The 15,011-nt window shown below is 42.4% G+C and overlaps 1 non-coding gene across 1 annotated transcript; it reads left to right on the top strand.

Annotated features, from left to right (window-relative positions):
• The first annotated feature begins 14,489 nt into the window (after positions 1 to 14,489).
• LOC119934859 lies at positions 14,490 to 14,627 on the top strand. Its single transcript, XR_005453025.1, has one exon. It is a non-coding gene; the product is annotated as a small nucleolar RNA SNORA7 (small nucleolar RNA).
• Positions 14,628 to 15,011: the final 384 nt, after the last annotated feature.

Genomic DNA, 15,011 nt, shown 5'->3' with positions numbered 1-15,011 from the left:
AGCATCTTTGGGGCAGGAAACAAGTTGACCAACTCCGCTATATTGTACTCTTCTTTGTACAGTGCTCTGTACACAGTAAGCACTCAATAATTATGATCGATTTGTTGATTGATTGATTACTGAAGAGACAACATCACCAAGTGCATTACTGATGCTTTGGTAACCCTACTGAGCAATGCCCTTCAAAGCCCTACTGAGAGCTCACCTCCTCCAGGAGGCCTTCCCAGACTGAGCCCCCTCCTTCCTCTCCCTATTGCCCCCCGCCTTACCTCCTTCCCCTCCCCACAGCACCTGTATATATGTATATATGTTTGTTCATATTTATTACTCTATTTATTTTACTTATACATATTTATTCTGTTCATTTTATTTTGTTCATCATCATCATCAATCGTATTTATTGAGTGCTTACTATGTGCAGAACACTGTACTAAGCGCTTGGGAAGTACAAATTGGCAACATATACAGACAGTCCCTACCCAACAGTGGGCTCACAGTCTAAAAGGGTTAATATGTTAATTGTTAATATGTTTTGTTTTGTTGTCTGTCTCCCCCTTCTACACTGTGAGCCCGCTGTTGGGTAGGGACCGTCTCTATATGTTGCAAACTTGTACTTCCCAAGCGCTTAGTACAGTGCTCTGCACACAGTAAGTGCTCAATAAATACGATTGAATGAATGAATGAACAATGCATGGCTTACCCAATTGAATATTCTTGATTCTGTCATCTGCCTGCTATGGGACCTTACACAAATCACTTTTCTGTGCCTCAGTTTCCTCATGGGTAAAATGGGGATTAAATATCTGTTTTACCACTCATATAGACTGTGAACTCATGAGGGACAGAGATTGGGTCCAACCTGATTATCTTGATTCTACCTCAGTGCTTAGGAAGTGTTTGGCATATAGTAAACACTTAATTATTGCAATTATTAAACAATAGTATTAATTGAACAGAGTCCAGGCAGGTAAGGGACTAGCTACTGGCCAGAGATATCACTGGGGTCCCACGGAGGGGAAACTGTCTTTCAAGGACATGCAATCACAGAAAGGTTCCCTCTGTCAGATTTTCTTCAGCTATGCAGGAAAGCTAGAAGTGTGTGTGTGTGTTTGTGTATGTATGTTTGTGTGTGGGTCCCCTCTGCCAAAGTCTCAGAACCTTCTCTGCATTCTGTTAAGAAACAACAGTAGCATTTCAGGGCATGTGAAAGACACTGAATCTCAGGTACATTTTCGGGTGGGAATGCAAAAAAACAAACCAACAGGCACTCTCTTGATGTTTGTAAACCAGACCTCAACAACAAAATCTCCACACTGGTTTTAAGTGACTTCCTACGGGTGAGCATTTACAAGCATACTGTCTGACTGCAGGTAGAGCCCTATTTAGATTTCATTCACACTGGGAATGATTTTTGTGTTTGTCTAATGGAGTCTGTAGTTTTTGTGTAATAGAGGTAATTGTCAACACATGGATTCCATATAGTCCCACAATAATAATACTACTAATAATAATTTTGGTATTTGTTTAGCATTTACTATGTGCAAAGCACTGTTCTAAGCACTGGGGAGGATACGAGGTAATGAGGTTGTCGTATGTGGGGCTAACAATTTTAATCCCCATCTTACAGATGAGGTAACTGAGGCGCAGAGAAGTTAAGTGACTTGCCCAATGTCACACAGCTGACAAGTGGCGGAGCCGGGATTTGAACCCATGACCTCTGACTTCAAAGCCCGTGCTCTTTACACTGAGCAACGTGGTTCTTTAGCACTAGTGCGGTCACCCTCACTTTCATGTGCACAACTTAGTAAACCACATTGACCCGAAAGATCCCAGAGAGGACACTAAGAGAGGGACTGAGTGGGAATTGGGCTTTCCGGCCTAGTGGAAAGACCATGGATCAAGGAGTCAGAGGATCTGAGTTCTAATTCCGGCTCCAACACTGGCCTGCTGTGTGACTTCGGGCAATTCACTTGACTTTTCTGTGCTTCAATTACCTTATCTGTAAAATCAGGGTTCAATAACTGTTCTCCCTTCCCATTAGACTGTGAGTCCCATGTGAGACAGGAACAGAGTCAGGAACAACCTGATTATCTTATATCTACCCCAGCGCTTAGTACAGTCCTTGACATATATTAAGTTTTTAACAAATACCACAGTTGTTGTTGTTGTTATTATGCTGCTCAGCTGCAATTTCCCATCCCTGTCAACATCAGTCATTTCATTACTGCACAAGCAACAGAAGCAACAAGCAACTCTCTTTTCTTAAGTCCAGGAAATTTGATTCGTTTTTTTCTTTCTGTGACCCTCATTCATTCATTAAATTGTATTTATTGAGCACTTACTGTGTGCAGAGCACTGTACTAAGCGCTTGGGAAGTACAAGTCGGCAACAGATAGAGACGGTCCCTACCCAACAATGGGCTCACAGTCTAGAATGGGGAGAGGGACCCTCAGGCATGATCCTATGGGGATCAAATAATCATAATAATAATTGTGGAGTACGTTTGGTGCTTATAATGTGCCAAGAGCACACACTGGGCTAGATACAAGATAATCAGGTCGAACACAGTCCCTGTTCCATGTGAGGCTTTCAGTTTAAGGGGGAGGGAGAATAGGTTTCCTCTCCCCATTTTACAGATGAGGCAACTAAGGCACAGAGAAGCTAAATGACTGGTCCAAGGTCACACCTCCAACAAGTGGCAGAGCCAGAACTTGAACCTGTGTCTCCTGATTCCCGGTCCCACGCTCTTTTCACTAGGTCAAGCTGCTTGAGTCTTTACGCTGAAATCCCTAAAGCTACCACGTTAACTTGAGTTTCACTTGGCCACCTGCAGCCCACTGGAAAGGTGCCTGGCAACCCCTGGGAGACAACCAGAAAAAGCAAGGCAGCAAGGCCGAGAGTCACAGCCAGGCTGGCAGCATTCTCAGCTCTGCCAGTTTACTCAGCTCTTTGCCGAAGACTGTACTAAGCACTTTCACTCAATTGTATTTATTGAGTACTTACTGTGTGCAGAGCAATGTACTAAGCACTAGGGAGAGTACAATATAACAATAAACAGACACATTCCCTGCTGACAATGAGCTTACAGACTAGAAAGACAGGCAGACATTAGTATAAATAAATTATGGCTATATACATAAGTGAAGAGCAGCATGGCCTAGTGGATAAAGCACAGGCCTGGGTGTCAGAAGGACCTGGGTTCTAATCTCAGCTCTGGAATTTGTCTGTTGGGTGACCACGGGCAAGTCACTTCATTGTGCCTTAGTTCCCTCATCTTGTAAAATGGGGATTAAAACTGTGAACTGCATGTGGGACGGGGACTGAGTCCAATCTGATTAGCATGTATCTACCCCAGGGCTTAGTAAAGTACCTGTCGGAAAAAAAAGTGCTGTAGGACTCAGGGTCTGGTGAATATAGGCTGCAAATCAGAGGCGCATGCAAGTCCTTTGATCATTTTTGATCCCATCCAATTTTCTCATGTCATCATGCCTCATTTAGCCTCCATACCCGAACTACCTTCCTTTGATGACCAAATTGACGCCCTCAATACCACCCTCTCTACTGAATTCACTTCACTCAACCCCCATGCCTTTGTCATCAAGGGAAGGTAGTTTGGGTATGGTATCCTTGTGTGCTTTAACTCTGCCTTCCCCACTGCCCAGCAAGATAGATTATGCTTCCAACCTTATTGACATACATGCCCATTTCCCTTGCCAGTGGCTCCAGATATTCAACTCCCTACTCAAACTCTCTGTCCCCGCATCTTCCCTATCTCTTGCCCCAATAATAATAATAATAATAATAATGGCATTTGTTAAGCACTTACTATGTGCAAAGCACTGTTCTAAGCACCAGGGGGATACAACGTAATCAGGTTGGCCCACATGGGGCTCACAGTCTTAATCCCCATTTTCCAGATGAGGGAACTGAGGTACAGAGAAGTTACATGACTTGCCCAAAGTCACACAGCTGACAAGTGGTGGAGCTGGGATTAGAACCCATGACCTCTGACTTCCAAGCCCGGGCTCTTTCCACTAAACCACGCTGCTTCTCTAATCTACTAAACTAATCTAATCTCTAATCTAATATCCTTATCTTCCCTCACAAACCCTGTCCTCTCCCTGACTTTCTCATCACTGTGGACGGCACTACCATACTTCTCGTCTCACAAGCCCTCAACCTTGGTGTCATCCTTGACTCCACTCTCTCATTCACCCCACACATCCAATCTGTCACCAAAATCTGCCAGTCTCACCTTCACAACATCGCCAAGGTCCACCCTTTCCTTTACATCCAAACTGCTACATTGTTAGTACAATCACTCATCCTATCCCGACTTGATTACTGCATCAGCCTCCTTTCTGATCTCCCAACCTTCTGTCTCTTCCCGCTTCAGTCTATACTTCACTCTGCTGCCTGGATTATCTTTCTACAGGAGCGCTCTGGGCATGTCACCCCCCTCCTCAAAAATCTCCAGTGGTTGCCTATCAACCTTCGTATCAAGCAAAATCTCTTCACTATTGGCTTTGAAGCTTTCCATTACCTTACTCCCTTCTACCTCACCTCCCTTCTCTCCTTCTACAGCCAAACCCGCACACTCCACCCCTCTGCTGCTAACCTCCTCACTGTACCTCATTCTCACCTGTCCTGCCGTTGACCCCTGGCCCCACCAAACTAGCTTTCTTCCCCCCTACAAAGCCCAACTGAGCTCACCTCCTCCAGGAGGCCTTCCCAGACTGAACCCCCTTTTCTTCTGCTCCTCCTCCCCTCCCCACCACCCCTACTCCCTCCCTCTGCTCTACCCCCTCCCCCACCCCACAGCACTTGTGTATATTTGTACATATTTATTATTCTATTTATTTTATTAATGATGTGTGTATATAGCTATAATTCTGTTTATCTATTTTGATGCTATTGATCCCTGTCTACTTGTTCTGTTTTGTTCTCTGTCTCCCCATTCTAGGTGTGAGCCCATTGTTGGGTAGGGATTGTCTCTATCTGTTGCTGAATTGCACTTTCCAAGTGCTTAGTACAGTATTCTGTACACAGTAAGCACTCAGATACGATTGAATGCGTGAATACTCTTTATGCCTTTGATATTCACCAGACACTCAGCCCCACAGCACTAATGTCCATAGCTATAACTTATTTTCGAGTCTGTTTCTGCCACTACACTGTAAGCTCCTAGGAGGCAGGGAACACATCTACCAACTCGATTGTACTGTACTCTCCCAAGTGCTTAGTAGACTGCTCTGTACAAACTAAGCATTCAATAAATACCACTGATTGATGGACTGATTTAAGAGTGACCTGGATATGCTAATCTACATGCACCAGCATTGCAGGAAAGACATGCATCTCCATGTGCTCTTTCTAAAAGACTGTTTTCTCTGGGTGTGGTCTTGGCATCTTATCGAGAACTAAAATAGGAATATAGGGCTTTCATCATGGCAATTATATTGCTAGGAAGCTGTCAAACTCGAAGGCACTCCAAAAAGAGAAGAGACATCTGAACAGTGTGGCTGGGGGATTAAGAGTTTCCAACATAGCTGTCATTATACCAGCTCTGCCACTTGTCTGCTGTGTGACCCTGGAAAAGTTACTTCACTGGGCCTCAGTCCCTCATCTGTAAAATGGGGATTGGGACTGTGAGCCCCATGTGAGACAGACTGTGTCCAACCCAATTTGGTTGTAATAATTATAATGATGGCATTTGTTAAGCACTTACTATGTGCAAAGCACTGTTTTAAGCGTTGGGGAGGATACAAGGTGATCAGATTGTCCCACATGGGGCTCACAGTCTTAATCCCCATTTTACAGATGAGGGAACTGAGGCTTAGAGAAGTTAAGTGACTTGCCCAAGGTCACACAGCAGACATGTGGTGGAGCTGGGATTAGAACCCATGACCTCTGACTCCCAAGCCCAGGCTCTTTCCACTGAGCCACACAGCTTCTTTGGGTTGTATCCATCCCCGTACTTAGTACAATGCCTGGCACAGGGTAAGCACTTAACAGATACTACAGTTATTATTATTACTGTCTTGCTGTTTGATGGTGTCTTCACTGTGAAGCAGCATGGCTTAGTGGAAAGAGCACAGGCTTGGGACTCAAGGGTCTTGGATTCCAATCCCACCCCTGCCACTTGTTCGCTGTGTGACTTTGGGCAAGTCACTTAACTTTCTGTGCCTCATTTACCTCATCTGTTAAATGGGGATGAAGCCTGTGAGCCCTTCCTGATTACCTTGTATCTAACCCAATGCTTAGAACAGTGCTTGGCACTTAGTAAGCGCTTAACAAATACAACAATTAATATTATTATTATTATTCACTGGTTGTCCGAGCCCTGAGTCTCCCAATCCCCCTCAGATGACCTTCACAGCCCATGCCTCCCTCCCCACCCCCATCCCCAATTTCCCCAGCTCTCCTTCCTTGACTGAAAAACAAGTGCTAACATTTGAAATCACTTGATTCTGAATGCAAGTTTCCTGAGTATAACCGATTATCTGCAGACACTTAAAATTCTCCCCAGCAGCCAAAAAGGCATAAGTGGCACTAGAAGTCTAAACCCCCAAAAAGATAAGATTTAAAATGTTAAATCATCTCCCTCACTGGCTGCCCTAGAGGAATAAAATCTAGGCCATATGGCTGTTAAATCCCTTCCTTGTTTTCCCTTTCCATGGACATGTTGCTGTTAAATCTTTGCAAACCTGGCTTCCTCTCCCCTATCCTTCTGCTGTGGGACTCTGTGCCTTACCCAGCAAGACAAAGGATGGATTTTGGTGAAGGGCTTGATGACTGAGTGTGCATGTATAAAGCACTTTAGAAAATAAATTCCAAACGTACATATTTCTTAAGGACAACAACAGAAGTGTATTCCTTTTCATGCTTAACTACAGGGGGTTGCAATGATTTCTTCTGGTTGTTTTCCATTTGGTCAGGAGCCATCTCTTTCAGTCTATGCAGAGATGGGATATCAGTTGTCTAAATCTTGCTCCCTCACCTGTCCTCTAATTGGCCCACAAGTTCTCTGACTTGACAGCAATGGCCAAGGATGCTGTGAGCTGCCAGAGCCTAGGACCCCAAGAGGTAGAGTAGGAAGGCAGAGGAAAAATCGAGCTGTTGAAATGAAAGTTAATCAGGCAGACATGTTGCCGCACAGCTCCTGTTAACTCATATGCACTACCCCAACTCCAGCTCTTCATCATTATCATTATCATTCATCTGTTTGACTAAGCATCTGTGTGTTGAGTGGTGTCTTGGGCATTTGGGAACATATAGTGAAAGTAGAAGACACAGTCAATCATATTTACTAAGCGCTTACTGTGTTTAGAACACTGTGCTAAGTGCTCGGGACAGTATGCTATAACAGAGTTAGTAGACGTGCTCCCTGCCCGCAAAGATAGGAGTCCCTGACCTTGAGCAGCTTTCCTTTCAGTCAGATCATGCCCCTTTAAGATTGAGTGAAAGTGGGAATTTCCACAGGAAAAAGAATCCCAAAATATGTGCTTCTCCCAAACAGATTCGGGCATATTTTATGTAGAGTGATCAGGATGATTTTGAATATTTATGGAGGTCCATAGATTGCTTGGAATTAAGAGATGTCTCTGCCTAATCGTCTCTTAATTAGACATACATAAAATAGATAATTTCGGCTGATGGAAAAATAGTTACTTTTAAACTTTAAAGGTTTTGCTTTCTATTTGTATTTTTCATTTTTACAAAACAAAGGCAATATTAGATGAAGAAAGTTGGGAGAGGCAGGTATCTAGGCCATGTCCTGCCTCTGGCCTGGAATGCCCTTCCACTTGGTATCAGACAGACAATGACTCTCCCCACCTTCAAAGCCTTATTGAAGGCACATCTCCTCCAAGAGGCCTTCCCTGACTCAGCCCTCATTTCCTCTTCTCCCACTCCCTTCTGTGTCACCCTGGAGCATGGAACTGCTCTCTTTATTCACCCCTCCCTCAGCTCCACAGCACTTATGTACATATCTGTAATATATTCATTTATTTTAATGTCTGTCTCCCCCTCGAGACTGTAAGCTCGTTGTGTCATACTGTACTCTCCCAAGAGCTCAGCACAGTACTCTGCACACAGTTAAGTGCTCAATAAATATGATTGATTGATTGATAGATAGCCTAGGGAGTGGTGCTGCAGGAAGGTTTGAGGACACAAGAAATGCAGTAGACAGAAACCCTTTGATGCATTCAAATCAAGGGGCAGAATCTAGGTTTGCAGGAAGAAAGAAAAGGGGAACTAAAATTTGTGTTTTGTTTTTTAAATAGAATAGTGTCAGAGGTAATGTGAATGGCTCAACCCAGCAAAGGAGTTACTAAATAGAAATCTCATTATTTTCAGGTTAGCCTGCAGCTGAAAGTTTTCTTTCACTGCTTTACCCCTTCAGTCACAGGTCTAGGCAGTCTGTCTCAATTCAATTGAGTGTTTCCATCATGATATAGCCTAAAAGTTTTGATAGGATATAATTTTGATTTGGGGGTTGCCTCCATCCAATGGATACATTGCAGTAGCCATATTGTTAGCTGTTTCACTCGCTGAGAAAGTATTTTCTCGATAAAACATGTTTGATTTTTAAAATCATTAGATGTGAAATCAGTTGTTTCCCACTGCTTTGAACTATACTACGGAAGAAAGAAGATTGACGTCATTGTATTGACAAGACAGGTTGTCGATGCTTTGTGATTTATTATATGTGGTAGTTGTTAAAGATTACAGTAGCAATTACTTTATAGTGTATGTTTAAGTAAAGAAAATATAGATGGAAGGTTTTGCTGGGTACGGTCGCCTTTTGACAGAGCTTTCCTATTTCCTGACAAACTGATCAGAAGAAAGGAACCCAAGAAACAAAATATAAATTGATTTATCTTTACCTTTTTGTATAGTACCTTATTTAAACTCTGATCGCATGTAGACTATTAATGCCTACATAAATTCTTCAATGGCTAATTAATCCAATTCTCTTATAATTACCTCTTACAATGGCACACGGCACAAATCCCAAATGCTTAATTGCAGCTTAATGGAGATATTTATTACATCAAAGCCGGTAAACAATATAGGAGCTTTAATTATCTGCAAGGGGAAAATCTATAGTATCACACTCAAGTCCTTATGAGGTAACATACTACCATATTCTATTTTAATGATGTTCCAAAACACTGCTGATTTTACCGTCACACTTTCTAAACGAATTGGGGCATATAGCAAGCTGGGCAAAAAGAGTGACAGAGTGACTCTAAGACTCTGTAAATACTCCCACACAAATCCCTTTCAGAAGCATAAGGGCAGGAATGTGATTTAGGCTCAGGTGGTTGCAGAGCATAACTTCGTGAAGAGACGGAAACAAATATGACTGTACAAGGTGGCCCAATTCACAGGAGGACCAATTTAGAGCCCCTATTTTGTACAGTGAACCAGGTGAAAGAAAATGCTGGCTGCTCTGAACAGGTTTCCATTTTACTGAAAATGGGTCACACTTCCTGGGGGCGAACAGTCCGTTCTCTTGATTGCCTTAGGCACAGTCCCAAAACAGGAATGGGAACCGCACTCTCCTGGAACAGCTGCTGTTCCTGAACACTTTTTCCACTCCCTAGTCAAGCTGAGGGCTTTGTCCTTAGGAGATGAATACCAAGACCATCCTTCATCAGCATTTAATAGCTCTCTAGCCTGGGACATTTGCTTCCGTGTTGCTTTCCAATAGATTTCTAGTGTTCTAGGACCACATACTGTTCTTTCCCTACAGAGCCTAGTCTATGCCATGTGTGAGGCTTGACTCTTCCCGCTTCTCTCTCCCAGGGGAGGAAACAGGGCTACCATTAACATCGGCAAACTCACGTGCCGTGCCTTGGGTCCTCAGAGGTACTGGCCTGCTTGTGGCATTTGGGGATGGCCATGCCCAAAGCAGGAGGGTAATTGGCCATATTCTGCCACCTACTTAGGCTGTGAGATCCAGGTGAGCTAAGCGGAAAGAGCTCATGGGCCTAGGAGCCAGAGGCTTGGGTTCTAATTCTGACTGTCAATTGCTCACTGTGTGACCCTCGGCAAGTCACTTAACTTCTCTTAAAACAACAAGTTTTAAGTCTTTAAGTCACTTAAAACAACATAAGTTGGCAACTTATGTTGCCAACTTGTACTTCCCAAGTGCTTAGTACAGTGCTCTGCACACAGTAAGCACTCAATACGATTGATTGATTCTCTGTGCCTCAGTTTCCTCAACTGTAAAATGGGGATTCCATATATATTCTCTCTCCTACTTAGACTGTGAGCTCCTGGTGGGACAGGGACGGTGTCCAACCTGATTGGCTTGTACCTACCTTAGTACTTAGAAAAGTGCTTGACACGCAGTAAGTGCTTAACAAATATACCGATAATGATAATAATAGTAATAGTAATAATAATATGGGACAGGCACTGTGTCTGACCTGATTGTCTTGTATCTACCACAGGTTTAGAAGAGTGCTTAATGCATAGGAAATATGTAATATTAATAATAACTACAATGAGCACTTGTTCTCTTTTTTCTTGTGGAGGGCTGGTCTGGGAGGGGGAATTAGAATAACTTGCAGAGTGGTCCAGGAATTGAAATGAGAGAATGCTCCCTTAATCAAGTCCTATCATTTAGATAGGATAGTCATTCAAAAGACTTCATTATCATTATCATTTGGATAGCATGAACAAATTACAATTGTATCCAGTCACAGCATTTTTGATATTTCAGTGCTTTCAGTAGGGCACAATTCAACTCTTGTACTCTCCCAAGCACTTAGTGCAGTGCTCTGCATACAGTCAGTGTTCAGTGAATACCCCCGACTGACCTTACCCCTGTTACTTTTGTGGCCTTCGCTTCTTCTTCCTTATGGCCTTCCAACAATTTTTGCTCTCTTCTTCCTGCCTTCTCTTTCTCATCATCTTTAAACTTTCCTTAAACTCCTTCCATATCTCTATTGGTCCCACATGCCATGCAATCTGGTGTCTCTAAAAAAGTTTAAAAATGAAAAAGTGAACGCTACTGGCACATTGAGAAGTACAATTTGGCCCATTAGAACAACTATTCTTCTTCACTATGAGGATTTATTGAGCACCTAGTGCATAAATTGTACTTAGGGGACCTGAGAACATGCCTGATGGTATTTTCTGTTTTTCTCCATCCCTGATAGAGTATCTCCCTCCCCGTTAGGCTGTGAGCCCTGTGTGGGACAAGAACGGTAATTCATCTTGTAATCATCTTTGATCTACCCGAGCCTTTAGAACAGTGTTCGGTGCTTAGTAAGTGCTTAACAATTCCCACAATTATCATTATTATTGGTTTTATTATTCATTAATTTCATCTTCAATATTCTGAAGTTTTCTACTTGAGAAGGTGACATCTTTTCCAGTACAAATTCTCAATGATGAGGGGTAAATCCCATCTTGTGAGGCCCTGCCTAACATTATACAAAGCAAACCTGCCTTCTTGCAAAGGCAGCCTGTCCTCTGGCACACATAAATCTTTGATCTATCCTTACTGTAACAGCCCAATATTTCTAATGAGAGTGACCCAGTCCAGCTCTGCAGACTCTTCAAACAAACAACAACCCTGGAGAGTCTCGCAGGGACGCTCTCACACTTGATCCCTTTGTAAGGCAGGCTCAGACAGTTATCCCAAGTTCGCTCGACAAATGGGATCCCTAGAAGTTCTGGAAAATGAGGCTTCATTCAGCTAGTGAAATGGAGGGTGAAGGAAATGCTGAAAAACAAGTCTTAATTGGCTATTAACATTTTAACTGCCAAGGTCAAAACAAACTCTGGCATATTGTTTGCAAACTTTCTGCATAGGAATACATTGATAACTAAATGCCCAATTCAGAGAGTGAAGCTCTTGAAATCCAAATTAAAAAGTAGGAGGTTTAAACAGTTACACCACACCAGCTGAATAAATCTGGATTAGTATCGTGGCTATCTTTCATTGTTCTGCACCCTAGTTTTCATGTTCCCCCTTATATGCATCCTCAGCTCTTCTATGTTTATTTGATTTGTACTTTCAATTATTTATTTGTACTAGTTTATGCACAAATGCTTTTATGTGTAAGCTATTTTTGGACAGGGAATGTGTATCTTGCTTGCAGGGAACATAGTGCTGAACAAATACCACAATTATCGCTATTCTTACCTTGTGTTTTATATAGGCACCTCCTTCTCTAAGGCAAGTCTCAAACTCAGAGGCTGAAATTATTTCCATATAATACTTAAATTCCAAAAATCCCTTTGAATTTTTAAATCTGTAAATTGAAAACATTTTCATTATTAGTCCTGTTTACATTGTAATTCTTCTATTTATTCAATCGTATTTATTGAGCGCTTACTGTGTGCAGAACACTGTACTAAGCACTTGGAAAAGTACAATACAACGATAAACAGTGACAGTAGAATTACAGTTTGCAGCTTTTTTTAGTTCTACTAAGAGGAAAGCAGTATTTTAAACTGAAATAATAACTTCTTTAAAAAATCAACACAATGCATGCCAGTTGTTTGCCCCATCTCAAAAGTCCAGCAAGTAGACAAGTACACAGCATTAAAATGTATCCAATCAGTCTGAAGTTTAACCCCAACATTTATCATTTTTTTTTCTGTGTTCCTAAGATTTTCCACATACTTTTCAGAGAGAAATAATTGTGGGCTGTTAGGGTTAGAAGAGAACACACACACACAAACGGGGTAGTGAATAGAATATGGGCCTAGGAGTCAGAAGGTCATGGGTTCAAATCCCGGATCCTCCATTGGTTTGTCATAAGGCCTTGTACAAGTCACTTCACTGCTCTGTGCCTCAGTTCCCTCATCTCTAAAATGAGGGTTGAGACTGTGAGCCCCACATGTGACAGGGACTGTGTCCAACCAGATTTGCTCATATCCATCGCAGCACTTAGTACAGTGCCTGGCACATAGTAAGCAGCTAACAAATACCATAATTATTATTGTATTAGGAGACACAATTGGTGGTGAAGTTCATCTTTGAGTGTGTGTGTGACTGAAAAGGTCAATGTATGATCCACAGTCAATCAATCAATCGCATGCATTGAGTGCTTAGTTTGTGCAAAACACTGTATTAAACTCTTGGGAGAGTACAATATGTCAGCATTGGTAGACATGTTCCCAACCTATAACAAGTTTACAGTTCCAGCCACACTGCACACAAAAAGTTGTCCCCTTTTGTGTTACTGTCCTTAATGTTTTCAGCATCTGGCCTGTTTTCTCTCTCGCTTCCCAATCTTTCTTCACATGCAAAGCCTCTGCTCAAAGAGAGCCATTCTCCTTTCAATGCAAAGCACCACGGTATTGGTCTATCCTCAGCAACTGACTCCCAGTTTTCGGCCAGGATGCAGCATTGCCTGAGACTGTTTTACCACTTCCCTAAAATTCCTCCTCTGCCTTCCTTGCTTACAGTTTCCCATTTGCAGCTCTCCTTATTGTAGCTGTTTGGGTATCCCAATGTCTTCGTTCTGCTCACCTATCGCACTCAGTGAGTATAACTTCGATGTTGGAGACCGAGTGCATTCCACATATTCCTTGTTCTTAAGTATAAGAAGAGATTAATGGACATCTGGGCAGAGTTACAATTAAAAATAGGTGACTATCTTTCTTTAAAATGGTCATCCGCAGTCAGAATATTTTGGAATTACTTATTACTGCATGCGCACACACACGCACATTCAGTTAGATCGTCAATTTTCACATCACATTATCACTTAGCCGGGAGTAGAGACTAGAAATGTATTTAACAATTAAAATTCTATGCTAATTTCACACTCAACAATGCCTTGTGTTCATAATTTCATTATTAAATCTGATTGAATATGATTAAATAGGGCCTGTGCTTTCAAAAATGGGTTGCATGATGGATTCAAATGAACTCATTAGTGGTTAATGTGGCAGAGCTCGCTCTAAATGCTAATGTTTAGCTGCCTTTGGCTCGTTAATTAATTTAAAGATTGTGTAATTATCAGGCTTTTGGTTAGCATATTTCTACCACTTTTTCTTATTGGATAATGCTTGTTGCATGTGGGGGGGTGTTGTAAAAAAATGGATCACTTTAATAATGGAAACAAGCCATAAATTACTCCCATACTATAGAGGTTATGTGAAACAGTGCTTTTTGGGCAGAAGTGGAGTAGCAGAAAAGAGAAAGGGGAAGACAAAAGTGGTGGTAGGGAGACTGTGAGAATGAAAGGGGAGAGTGAAATGTTTCTTGTGGCTAACTTTTTATTTAAGATGATACTAAGCTGTATTTGTAAGGAACAAGGGAGTTTTGTTTTGTTTATCAATCTGACTACATTCCTTGAATCATTCAATGGTATTTATTGAGGATTTACTGAGTGCAGAACACTGTACTCTGCACTTGGGAGAGTAGAATAAGCAGAAACGATCCCTGCCCTCTAGGAGCTTACCATCTAATAGGAGAGAGAAACGTTAAAACAAATTACAGGTATGGGAAGCAACCCCTTTCAGGGTCACATCTGGAGAGTTTCCAGTACTCTAGCAGTCTCGACTATGGGAGGGAGAGTCAAGCAGAGGCTTACCCATTCCACTCCTAGCTTGGGCAGAGGCCAGCAAGTGGAAGGCAATCTGCTACAAGTCAAAACTCACCCGTGCTGGGCAGCAGCAGCATGGAAGAGGGCTGAGGGTGGAGACTCAATTTGACTGCGTGGAAGGAGGCAATGGTAAACCACTTCTGTATTTTTACCAAGAAAACTCTATGGATCCACTACCAGAATGATTGCAGATGGAGGTGGGGCGTTCTGGGAGAGATGTGTCCATGGTGTCACTGTGGGTCGGAGATGACTCAATGGCATTAAACAAGAAAAGGGGAAGTCAACAAATATAAAGGTACAGACCTAAGTTCTGTAAGGCTGTGGGGTGTGGTAAATGACTAAGTGCTTAGGAGTATGGCCCCAACTACCTGGGTTGATGAGGCAGGGAGGGAGAATAAGGTGGAAATGAGGTGCCTATGAGGCCCAAGC

The sequence above is a fragment of the Tachyglossus aculeatus genome, chromosome 1 (genome assembly GCF_015852505.1).
Source record: "Tachyglossus aculeatus isolate mTacAcu1 chromosome 1, mTacAcu1.pri, whole genome shotgun sequence".
NCBI classification, from domain to species: domain Eukaryota; kingdom Metazoa; phylum Chordata; class Mammalia; order Monotremata; family Tachyglossidae; genus Tachyglossus; species Tachyglossus aculeatus.
Note: the sequence above shows the minus strand (reverse complement) of the source record. Positions and strands in the feature narration are given on the sequence as shown.